Source organism: Aethalodelphis obliquidens, unplaced genomic scaffold (assembly GCF_003676395.1).
Source record: "Aethalodelphis obliquidens isolate GAN/ISIS:26980383/991018 unplaced genomic scaffold, ASM367639v1 scaffold69, whole genome shotgun sequence".
Lineage (NCBI taxonomy): Eukaryota > Metazoa > Chordata > Mammalia > Artiodactyla > Delphinidae > Aethalodelphis > Aethalodelphis obliquidens.
In genome coordinates, this window is record NW_020838013.1 from 9,943,543 (window position 1) to 9,956,407 (window position 12,865).

Consider the following 12,865-nt stretch of genomic DNA (forward strand, 5'->3'; position numbering starts at 1 on the left):
GATGCGTAATGTCGATACACAATGCGCAGTGCAGGGAGAGAGGAGGCCAAAGGGCAGAGAAAGTTTTTTACGTTTAAGATTTTCTTGTCTTGCCATAAAATGTGAGTTTAACTTCACACTAGGATCAGAAATTTGGCTATATTGGAAGCTGATTTTCAAAGCCTGATAGAAATGTTTTAGGCCTCCTCCCCTAAGCTAAATCTACCAAGAGGAAGGGGAACCTCCTAAAGCTCTTGGGAAAGGGTTTTTTTTTTTTTTTTTTTTTTTGCGGTACGCGGGCCTCTCACCGCTGTGGCCCCTCCCGCTGCGGAGCACAGGCTCCGGACGCGCAGGCTCAGCGGCCATGGCTCACGGGCGCAGCCGCTCTGCGGCATGTGGGATCCTCCTGCACCGGGGCACGAACCTGTGTCCCCCGCATCGGCAGGCGGACTCCCAACCGCTGCGCCACCAGGGAAGCCCTTGTAAAAGGATTTATGAGTGGATCAACCTATGGTGTCATTTAAGTTGCAACCCAGTTCTTTGAGGAATTAAAAACAAGTGTCCTTATCTTACAAATCTTTGGAAAACCAGAAATGTGCCTCCAGACACAGTTCAAAGTTCACCTGTTTCTTAAAAATTTGGAATCTGAAGTTGTGACCTGTGAACATCACAGGAAGGATCTTCAGAGCGGTAGCTGGGGGTAGTGCTAATGCCTTAAATGTTGATGACATCTCCCAGCTAAGCTGAGAGTCTGAGCAAAAGGGGGGACTGTTAAAAAGAAACAACAGGCCCCAAATGGAGTCATATGTGCTAAGCCCCACACCAGCCAACCAAGACTTAACACGCAACCTAATTGCAGTTTCAACCTTCCCCGGGAGAGTAAACTTTAGCCAGTCAACCTGGAATTTCCTGGCCAGTATTAGGAGGAAACCCCAATAAGATCCTTTCCCTCCCCCCATAGGTGAATTATTTAAGCCTGAAATCTAAATTATCTAAGACTTTTTTTTGTTTATGACTTCCTTGTCTTGCCTTTAAAATCTTTTCCATTTTTGTAGCCTGTCGATGGAAAAAAATGCACACTGTGAAGAGTTGCGAGTGAAGTTTTATTTGGGGCAAAATGAGGACTGCAGCCCGGGAGACAGCATCCCAGACAGCTCTGAGAAACTGCTCCAAAGAGGTAGCGGGAAGGTCAGCGTTATATGCGACTTTGTGGAGGGGGCGGGGGGGCGGGGAAGGTCAGCGTTATATGTGACTTTGTGGGGGGGGGGGGGGGGCGGGGAAGGTCAGCGTTATATGTGACTTTGTGGAGGGGTCGGGGGGCGGGGAAGGTCAGCGTTATATGGGACTTTGTGGAGGGCTGATGGGGGCGGCGTGCACTCAAGCCCGCATTCTGGCAGAGGCTTTTGCTGCTGGTCACGAGGAACAGAGTCACCTTGAAGGATTTTAGTGCTTTTCTAGATATGAGGAGATGCAAGAATAGGGCTCCTAAAATCTCCTGAAAGTATCTAACTATCTGAAGACCTGTCCTGCCAGTTTTTCCCAGAGCACAGAGGGCCTCATTCCTGGTCTCCACCCTGAACTCCTTTCGGGGGGTGTTGAATGGAAGTCAGCAGCTTCAGTGGCTCATGATTTAATCCTCGTAGAGGCAGACGGCGAGTGCCGATTTGTAGTTGGCAAGCCCACTGGAGCTCCTTTTCACTTGTTGGATGGGATGCTGCCCCATTCGTGAATCATTCAGTAAAGCCAATTAGATCTTCGAATTTTCACCGTTGAATTTTTTGGTATTTAATAGGTTCCTGGACCCAATTTCAATGTGTGTGTGTGTGGAGGGGGAGGGGGCTTCCTGCAAGGTGTCTGAGAATTCTACTCAGTTCAATTGAATTCTGACACTGTTTGCCCAGACACAGCTCCAGATCCCACAGGCTAGGGTCTCAGCTCCACAGGACAGCCCCCCGGCCACTTCAGACACCAGGTTATCACCTGGGCTTCTGACCCCGGCTGTAAACCAGAGGGGCCCACGAGGCCCTCCTTGGGTTCAACTGATTTGCCACAGAAGCTCGCAGAACTCAGAGGAACATTTTACTTATTTATTATAAAGAATATGACTCAGGAACAGCCAGAGGGAAGAGACACACAGGGCAGTTATGGGGGACGGGGCACAGAGCTGCCCTGCCCTCTGCAGGCATCTCCATGTGCTCACCACCCTGGAAGCGCTTGGAACGCTGTCCTTCTGGGGGTTTTGGAGACTTCATTACACAGGCATATTGAGTAAATCATAGATTGTTAGTGACTGACCCAACCTCCAGCCCCTCTCCTCTCCCTGGAGGCCTGGAGACTGGGACTGAGAATTCCAACAGTCTAAACACATGGTTGGTTCCCCTGAGAAGTGCTCATCCTCAGGTGGGGTCCAAAAGTCACCTCATTACACACGAGGATACCTTTGTCACTCTCATCACTTAGGAAATTGTAAGAGTTTTAGGAGTTCTTTGCAAGAAACAGGAAGAAGGTCGAATACATATTTCTTTTTTTTTTCTTTTTTTTCTTTTCGAATACGTATTTCTTAATATAAATCACAATAACTCAACAGGCAAAGTATCACTTGGCTGCCCTTTCACGCAGGGCACGTGGGGCTGAGGAATCAGGGGGCTCCAGGCCCTAATCAAACTCTGAGTGGGGCCCGACCCCGTCCGGGCATTTCCCACCCTTGGGGTGGAATGGGAATGGAAGCAAGTGGTGCTCGGCACATCCTCACATGGGATCAGTGGCTTCTGGGTAGGAGCCACGGTCATGGGGCCGGCTGGTGGGGACACTGGAATTGCTCCCCAGTGCCCACCCCAGCAGGGAGGAAAATCAAAACCAATAACTAAGTCACCTACATAAGAATCTTCAAGTTGCGAACTTAAAATGATGCGAAGGTGTGTTCGCATATCCAGTCACGTAAGTTAGGTCACGTGTCTGGCGTACATTGTCATGTGCGTGCATCCTCTCCAAGTGGTGGTGCTTTTGCGTACTGTACCATACGGTACTGTTGCTGTGCATCACGAGGAGCTGACTAACAAAGACCTGATGGAATTGGAGGCCCAGAGAAAGGACTAAGAGAGACAAGAAGAGGAAGAAGTAACTGAAGAACGGAAGAGATTCACAGCGCAGGAAATGGCAAGGGGATTTTCTGTATTTGAGGAGGCACTGTTAGTTTTTGAGGCACAGGACCTGAATATAGAACAGTACATGAAGCTTTCAGTAGCCGTTCAGAATATAATCCAGTGCTACCATGTCACCTATGATAAGAAAAAAAGAGCTACCAGACATCACTGGATCTTTTTTTCAAGAGGGTAGATAGAGTTGAACCCAGCAAGGAACCAGAGCCTGTGCCATCAGCGTCAGGCGTGAGTGAAAGTGCAGCTCGCCCTCCGTCTCCTGTTGCTGACGACCCTTCAGCTCTACCGTCTCCCACCACCTCTCTCTCCTCCAGTCAGTAACTCTTCCTGCCTGTTCCCTCGACGCCAGCCCCTGCATGCTAGCTGTTGTGCTGCACTACTGTACTTTTCAAGGGACTGCACTGTAAGTTTAAAAATCTTTTAAAGTCTTTAAAAAAATCTTTTCTTTTTTGTGTTTGTTTTTTATATGTTATTTGTGTGAAAAGTATTATAAACCTACTACAGTACAGTACTATATTGCTGACTGTGTTAGTTGGGTACCTAGGCTAACTTTGTTGGACTTAGAAAAAATTGGACTTATGAACACACTCTTGGAACAGAACTCGTTCGTATGTAAGGGACTTACTGTATCCCAGACTGGGAGTGAAGCAGAAATTAAGCCACCTCAAAGCCTAAAGGGTGCAGGGGTGTCACCCCCACCAAACCTCCATTTCGTTCACCTGTCTGGCCCCAGACCCAGATGGAGCTGGTGGAGACTCGGGGCCGCGGCAGACTAAGCCGTGGGAGTCCAAGTGCAGCTGCTGTGCCAGACGTACATCAACCGGACCCGGGACTAGGGTGTGTGGACAGAGGTCTGGGGAAGGCGGTCTTTCCTGTCCTGTCTCTAAAGTTGGACATGGCCACCCGGCCACCTCGTGGCAGATCTGCCAGCCGTAGGAGGGTTGTGTCAGACCCACCAAAACAGAGCTTTGTTTGTGAAACAAAGAATGTCCACCACTCAACGCTACACGGTTCAGGTTGTCAGCCACGGCACTTGCGGACCAACAGGGCGTCCTGAAAGGAGTTCGGGACAAAGGTCAGGAGGAGGCTCCTTGGATGCAGAGAAATCTCTGGAAAAAATTTTAATGAACCCAATTTCTTGTATCTTCCTGAAACTGTGCACCTCAGGTTGGGACTTGAGCCCACGGTCTCTTAATTAGAATCACTCACCTGGTGTCTGGACTTACTGAGGCTCAGCACAGAAGGAATTCAGTGAGAGGCAAAGTGATGGACTTATTAATATAGGACGCTCGTGAGGGATACAGGCGGGCAGGCGAGGGGGTTCTGCCCCAAGAATTAAGCAGGCTACATTTTTATAACCAAAGGGAAGCGGGGAGGGGGGAAGACCGCCTTCTTCCTCATTCTTTGAGTAGACGTCACTAGCTCTTCCTTCGTATCAGGCAGGAGAGTGTTTGACCTTATGAGGTCAAACTACGACTGTCATAGCGCTCATTCAAATCAGCAGAAGGGTGGTAACATATACTGAAATATGTTGCATCATCTCAGGTTTCCGTATAATGAAGGTCTCCTACTTTGGAACGTCATCTTTCCCTTAAGTTCCTGTCCTTGGTCCTAAGGATCATTATCTTGCCGAACTCCACCAGCAGAATGCAGGCCTCATTCTTTCACTTAATGACCTGGGCATATCTCATACTTTTATTTATGGTTTTATAGTTAAGCAAGACTGCTTCGTTCCATTAAGTTCCGATAGCTTTCTTGAGTGATCATTAACCTACAGTGGTCTCCCAACGTTCCCTAGGTTTCCCTCTCTGTCTATAATTCCCTAGTGGGACTTCTACGACTACCTGTGTAACTATCCTACTCTATCCCTGTCATTCCCATACATGGAAAAGCCCTAAAAGCATTAACTGAGATATCTGATCCTCGTAACTAGCAGGAAATTTTACTGAGATGTGTGCTTCACTGCATTTCCCAGCCAAAACCATGTGACACTTGCTTCTCCCCTACCTCGTAGTTTCTCAGAGCTACTGGGAGGCTGGTTCCCAGTCTATAGTCCTCAGTAAGGTCCCTGAATGAAACTCAACTCATAGCTCTTTCGTTGTACATTTTTCTTTCAGTCGACAGTTTGGGTGACCACGAAGGGACCCAGAGCAGACGTCTCTCCTTGCCTGAACTCCAAGAGGATAGGCAGCCTTGGTACTAGCGAGGGCCCCTTGTGCCCATCCACCTCCTTGGTGAGTCAGAGGAATGGGTAAGTTTCTCCTGAGTCTCAGGTCTCCCATCCTGGTTGGCAATCCTGAGTTTTACAATGTCTGGTGGTTATTAAACTCCTCGTTATAAGGAGTAGCTCTTTCTTTGAACTTAAGTTGAAGAAGGGGTACCTGGATTCCCCAGTTGAAAGACCCTGAAAAGGTTTAGACTCTGGGTGACTAGGTAGGAGGATGGCCTTGTGTCTCTCCTTGAATTGGCTACTTTAACAAAGTTTGTCTGAATGAAAGTGACGATATCACATGAGAGCTTTCAGCTCCAAAGATAAGGGACCCAGCTTCTCCCAGCCAGCTATGGCTTTGTTTTCTCAGGCAATTGAGAAAGTTATAGGAGTGGTGGAGTGGGATCTTCATACCATGCAGCGGTCCCAAAGGGACAGCCTCTCATTAAGCAAAAAAACAAAAACAACTCACTCGTCTGAAGATGCGCACAAAAGGATTGGCCATCTGGTGCTCAGGTTTTAGACTACGAGAGAGAGACACCAAGACACGTGAGAGAGCTAGACGGCTCGGTGGTAACACCTGAAGGAGTTAAGCTCACAGATAGCACGCCAGCCCACACAGAGCTTTTAACAGCAATTTTATCTCCGCTGACCATGAAATGGGAAACAAAAATCTCTCCCTGCAATGGCCAAGATGGAGCTCTTTCAGCATTCCAAAACTGTTCTTCGCGTAAGCAGTTAGAGAAAGCTGGCTTGATAAAATATCTTTTCAGAAGTCTGACCCTAAGGGAACAAAAGTCCTTCTAGAAGAAGCTTGCATTTTTCTCCCTGTGCCTTTGAGATATAAATGTTCTACCAGGTCAGGGAACACACATCCGGGCCATCTCCAGGTCCTGATACTAACGGAAAAAAGGGGGAAGGGAAGAAGCCTTTTTAAAAACTCAAGCAAGTAGACTTAGTCTAGTTCAACTGTTATTTATAAACTAGTGAGTTTTATATTTTAATACCTGATTCATGACTGTTTTAAAATGAAAATGATGAGATCTCTGTCTATCTGAATGTATGTACATTATAAATGTTTCTACCTCCAGGTGGTATTTTCAAATTTAATTTGTAAATGAGCTCTATTTAATTGACTTAAAAGAAGTTAAGTGCTTACATAAATTCTCAGAAATATAATAGAAACTAACCCAAATGCATCTCATGTTATGTGATCAGGGAAATATCCAGTATTAAATTAATATTCAGTATTAAGTTTTGTCTGTTTCATTTAATTAATACAGACATGTCTTTAGAGTCATCAACACTAAGTATACTACTTTTATTGTACCTAGATTTACTAAAAGTCAGATAAGTTTATGTTACCTCTGTTACAAAATTTGTCAGCAAGAAAAATAGCTTCAGATGATGGCTGACTTGTTCTGATGTCTCATGAAGTTTTCATGGGTCATCTAAACATAATTGTTGGGAACAAGTGAATTAAAGAGATATAAATGGGGTAAGAGCTTTCAGATAAACCTTTTAAGAATAATTAGGTTTTATGATATGTCTACTTACCAGATTTTTGATAACTTGAAACTTGAGAGTTTCGCTAAATCAAGTTACATGATGAAAATTTATTGAATGTCTGTATTATTTCCAAATAAGATAAAATACTGAAACATTAATTACAAAACATAGGCTTCCTTTTACAGAAAAATTAAAGATATTAGTAGATATGTTTGGCGCCATACTGAGGCATATTCTATAAGAAAGCACACATTTTTTGAAATTATAAATAATATTTATAAATTTGCCAATTTACAGAGTGCTAAGGTAAAAGTTCATAATTGCTTACTTCTTAGTTCTCACTAGAAATTAAGGTTTTTAAAGGTTAAGGATTCTAATTAAAAATGTAATTAAACTACTAAAAATTAATGAGGAAAACATCTTTGTATGCAAGGAAAAAGAAAGTGTAAGTAATGGAAATGCATTTTGTTAAGGGAAAAGAAAGTAATTTTCTTCTAAAGAGAGAGAGAAAAGGGGAAAGCATAGGACAAAATCTGAAGGTAAAAAATTTCCGATAACTTTCAGGTCATACCACTGAACTGGGCAAGAAATGACAGAATTCTAACGAAAAACCTGATGGCTTCATAAAGCTGTTAACAGAAGGTCAAGATCAAGAGGAATTAGTACATAGGCTGAATGATAACTTTTATGACTTTCTGTCTGAAATATTACTGGTTTTTCATCTTTGTTTTCCAGATCTAAGGAAACCCTTCTCCTGAAGGTTGCTATGACTTATGGCGATTTGGTAAATTATACCTTTGTAAGCAGAACTGAATCATTTATCTTTTCTCTCTACCTGATCCCTCCAGAGTTTGGAAACTTCTAGTGAGTATTCTTATTTTCATGGCAATATAGTTATTTGGATAAGTTCAGAAAGAATATGTTCTCCTTATAACAAGACGCAATTGGGAACACTGGTTGTATTAACCTGGCTTTGAAATGTCATAGTGGACAATATGCAATCAGAATCAGATATGACCACACAGCTTTAAAGGACTAAGGTGAACTTCATGGAGCCTGAAGTCCCTTGGACAAACAGCCTGGTACCTTGTTTACGGGGTTCCTAGCAGCCTTATCAGGTGAATAAGGAAGGCCACCTCCTGGCAGGTGCAGGAATTTCAAGATATCTTGGGGGACCTTGAGAAGAGAAGAGTCTACCCCAATCTACAGGTATTACAGGCAGAAGCTGATGGTAACTGTTTGGTGTGATTTTCATGGCCTTGAGAGGACTTTTAAAGTTCAGTCTGAGATTCCTTATAAAAAGTTCCAGCAGGGACGTCCCTGCTGGCACGGTGGTTAAGAATCCGCCTGCCAGTGCAGGGGACACGGATTCGATCCTTGGTCTGGGAAGATTCCACATGCTGCAGAGCAACTAAGCCCGTGGGCCACAACTACTGAGCCCGCGTGCCACACTACGGAAGCCCGCGCGCCTAGAACCTGTTCTCTGCAACAAGAGAAGCCACCGCAATGAGAAGCCCATGCACCGCAACGAAGAGTAGCCCCTGCTCGCCACAGCTAGAGAAAGCCTGCGTACAGCAATGAAGACCCAAGGCAGCCAAAAATAAAAAAAATAAAAAATAAAAAAAAGTTCCAGCAAGGCCAATTTAGAAGAGCCTATAGCATCAATTACACTTACGTAAATAATCAGGTCATGTTTATTGAAACCAGGCTTATTTTGTAAGCAAATTAGTCTTACTTTGGCTATATTTTGTAGAAACGAGGGTAATTTTAGAGAGAAAAAAATTTTGTTTCAGTGGATATTAAGTTCTAGTGTTGTTAGTTGTCTTTGAGGTTTTGTATTTACTGCCTGAGACTCACTGCCTAGATGGCTCCTTGTTACTGTGTTGCATTACCATAAGGTTTAATTAAATTGTTAAAAGGACACTCTAAGCTTGTTTCTGAAGCTTATCACAATAATCTCTCTTTGGATGAACATCAGATGCCCCATAACCTGCAACCAGGAGATTATACACACTGGAAAAGACATCATTTAAAGGATTCTCTCCAACCCAGATAGAAGGACCCTCATTGGGTGCTCTTAACTAGCTCACACACAGCAAGACTGAAGGGAATTAGTTCTTGGATTCACATTTCCCATTTACAAAGGGCCCTTGCACCCGACTGACTGGTCTATAGAGGACTGCTGATCTCAAACTCACCTTAAAACGATGCTCACCTAGAGTCTGTCATACAGAGTGAAGTAAGTCAGAAAGAGAAAGACAAATACCGTATGCTAACACACATAATGGAATTTAAGAAAAAATAATCATGAAGAACCTAGGAGTAAGACAGGAATAAAGACACAGACCTACTAGAGAAGGGACTTGAGGATACGGGGAGGGGAAGGGTAAGCTGGGATGAAGTGAGAGAGTGGCATGGACATATATACACTACCAAACGTAAAACCGATAGCTAGTGGGAAGCAGCCGCATAGCACAGGGAGATCAGCTCAGTGCTTTGTGACCACCTAGAGGGGTGGGATAGGGAGGGTGGGAGGGAGGCAGACGCAAGAGGGAGGAGATATGGGAACATATGTATATGTACAACTGATTCACTTTGTTATAAAGAAGAAACTAACACACCATTGTAAAGCAATTATACTCCAATAAAAATGTAAAAACAACAACAACAACAAAAAAAACAATGCTCAATCAGAAGAGAAACCATGCCCACACGGGGACAAGAAGAAGATGACATCAGAAGTAGGCAGCTGGCCCAAGATGCCAGACCTGACCCATATGATCATTTATAGTGTTTTCTTAACTTCTTGAACTTTTGCATATGAATCGAATGTTTTCCTATCATGGGCACAGTCCTATGCAGAGTTCTAAAATCAATCCAGTTGTTGGGTTGATGGTCAATTAACTACATTCAGTACATCTGGTTATCTTGGTGGATTTCTCCTGCGGCTCTGACTGGCTCTGAATGGTCCTTAGGAGATCTATTCTAGAAGAAAAAAATTATAGTTCTGTTCAGGCCACTATCGAATTACTAGGTGGGATCCCCTCACTTGGCTAATTAATCATACTTGCTCTGACCCTGGCCAGAAATATGAATTTTCTTTAAGAGTTACTCGAGTTCAATCAGAGCAGTGAGCTAAATTTCAGTCAAAAACCATAATCACTTGCTTATTAGGAGGGACCCTCCCTCAGTTATGGGGTAGATTTACCAGGTCACAGTCGTTTAAGTTTAAGGGTCCCCTTGTGCTGGGAACAATTAAATCATACTAAGGGTCATCAGCCTGATGACACTAGGAAATTGGGCTGTCTTATGAACAATGCCAATATGTCATTACCCTTAAAGATAGCGATTGGTTCAGAGCAAACCGTCAGCCGACTGGGAGTACACTCGGCCACACCTAATGGAAATTCTTGGCCTAACTTCTTACTTACGATTTTATTAATGCTACTAGCTATAGCACTTGTCTTCTGCCTGTTCTACAAGATCGTTGTTTCTTGTATTGACCAATGTGTAAGTGAGCTTCCAACAAAAATAATAACTAAGCAACTTGAAATAGTCTACCAAACATATAGTTCTATATGAGATTACAATGATCGTAATAATGTAACTCTAGATATGGGAAGAAGTAACATGGGAGAGTCACTTTCTGGACTGTAACAGACTAGAGTGACGGGGGGTCCAGAGACTTCACGGACACCTCTGACAGGGCCTGGTCCAGCAATAGCACATGGAGCCCTCTGGGCACCATGGGGCGGATGGTCATGACATGCCTCCCAAACCTTGGTTAAATTTATGACCAAGAGGGGCAAATTGTAAAACAAATACTGTTGCCCACCATCCAGTTCTACAAGGATCAGGCCATTAGCCACTGGAGTCTCTGACTGACAGCTCACCCTGAGGGCAATTCAGGATGAAGAACAGGACGAAAAGGCTGTCTGTGCTTTGGAAAACCAGGCCCCTTAGGCAGGGTAATCGCAAGAGGAAATTTTTTTTTTTTTTTTTGCAGTATGCGGGTCTCTCACTGTTGTGGCCTCTCCCGTTGCGGAGCACAGGCTCCGGACGCGCAGGCTCAGCGGCCACGGCTCACGGGCCCAGCCGCTCCGTGGCATGTGGGATCTTCCCGGACCGGGGCACGAACCCGCGTCCCCTGCATTGGCAGGCGGACTCCCAACCACTGCGCACCAAGGAAGCCCGAAATTTTTCTTTTTTAAGACTTTTTTTTGATGTGGACCATTTTTAAAGTCTTTATTGAATTTGTTATAATATTGCTTCTGTTTTGGTTTTTGGCCCCGAGGCATGTGGGATCTCAGCTCCCCGACCAGGGATCAAACCCGCACCCCCTGCATTGGAAGATGAAGTCTTAACCACTGGACTGCCAGGGAAGTCCCAAGAAGAAATTTTAATGAACCCACTTTCTTGCATTTTCTCATATAGAAAAGCACTAAAATCATTAACTGAGATGTCTGATCCTCGTGACTCTCGGGAACCTTTTACCGAGCTGTGTGCTTCACTGCACGCATTTCCTAGCTAAAACCATACGTGCACTGGCTTCTCCCCTACCTCTTCGGAGCAGTTCTGTTACCGAGTGCAGAGTCCAAGTTCGCGCTGCTCCCACACGACAGGCTGATGAGGCAAGAGACAAGGTGATGGGGAAGAAGTAGTGACTTTAATCAGAGGCCAGCAAACCAAGAAGATGGTTCCTAAAGAACCATCTGAGATTAGAGGGTGAAGGCAGATTGCAGACTTCTCAGAGCCACCTGGCCTTCAAGGAAGCGCAGCATTGCTTCGTTCTTCTGCTTGCTCACGCAGGCTGGATCACAAGGCGCCTGCAAATCCTCAAGTCCTTAGCAGTTATTTTTACTTTACAGTCTTATCTCTGCTTATTTGCAAGGTTTCCAGGCTGAAAGCAAACTTATCTACAACAAGTAATGGCCATAAGTAACCCAGGACCGTGGGATGGGAACGTTCTTCAGGGAACTTAATGGGCTATTTGGGAACAAACAACATTTCTCTACTGTTTAACTCCTGGCGTGTGGGGACGAAAGTGATGGACTACATGGGCCGAAGAATGGGTGTTGGGGGAGGTGGTGCCAGGTCTGTTCTTCCTGTTACAGTTTCTCAGAGGCACCAAGAGGCTGCTTCCCAGGCTATAGTCCTCAGTAACACCGTTAATAAAACTTACCTCACAGTTCTTGCATTGTGTGTTTGTCTTTCAGTTGACAGTTTAGTCCAGCAGCAATGCATTCAAGGCTGGACGTGCAACATTCCAGGTCAAACAAGCAGGTTGTCCTGACCCTGTGTCATCCACCACTGCTTCCCAAGGCCTGTCTCTCTGCTCACACCTGGGGCTGCAGGGGGATCCCTCTGGGACCAGATGATGGGGAAGGAAGAATTCCCAGCCTGGTTCTCCATTGGTCAGCTTAGTGTGAGGGAGACGGCTGGCCACAGGATGGGTCCTGCACTCCAGCCCAATCAGGAGTGGCCTGAACACCGGGGTGAGGGGCAGAGCTGCAAGCGAGTTACTTTCATTGGACCCTTGTCCCCAGAGGGGCAGCGTGTAGCCCTCAGGAACTCGGAGCACCGACCCTGCACAGGAGTCCACATCATATGTCATCCCCAGGGATGGGAACACAGGCTCAGGTCTGCCAGTCACGTCCCACACCTTACCACCCCACTGCACCAAGCAGAGGGTGGGCACCCCTCCTGGCCGCAGTTAGCCCTCAGGTCAAAGGCCGTTAGGAGGTGCTGTGTGGCTGTGGGTAGAGTACATGGGCCCAGGGCCCCAGGGCAGGACCGGGCAGCTCTGCCTCTTCACTTCCTGGACCACTGGTGCCTTCACGTTCTCCAGCCCTGCTGCTCTGGGCTTTGTGGGTTCAGAAGTTCTGTCTCCCAAAGCTTCCTTCAGGCGACACAAAAAGGTGCCGTTGACCTACGATCTCTGGATGCCCCTTTGTTTCCCACGCCTGGGTCACAGGCAGGGCCACTTGACTCTGGTCCGCAGGAGGAGGGA

At 45.6% G+C, this 12,865-nt stretch overlaps 1 long non-coding RNA gene across 1 annotated transcript; it reads left to right on the top strand.

Annotated features, from left to right (window-relative positions):
- The first annotated feature begins 3,420 nt into the window (after positions 1-3,420).
- Positions 3,421-7,655, top strand: LOC113611377 (uncharacterized). The gene is made up of 3 exons (XR_003429438.1): positions 3,421-3,540; positions 5,255-5,371; positions 7,591-7,655. It is a non-coding gene; the product is annotated as an uncharacterized LOC113611377 (long non-coding RNA).
- Positions 7,656-12,865: the final 5,210 nt, after the last annotated feature.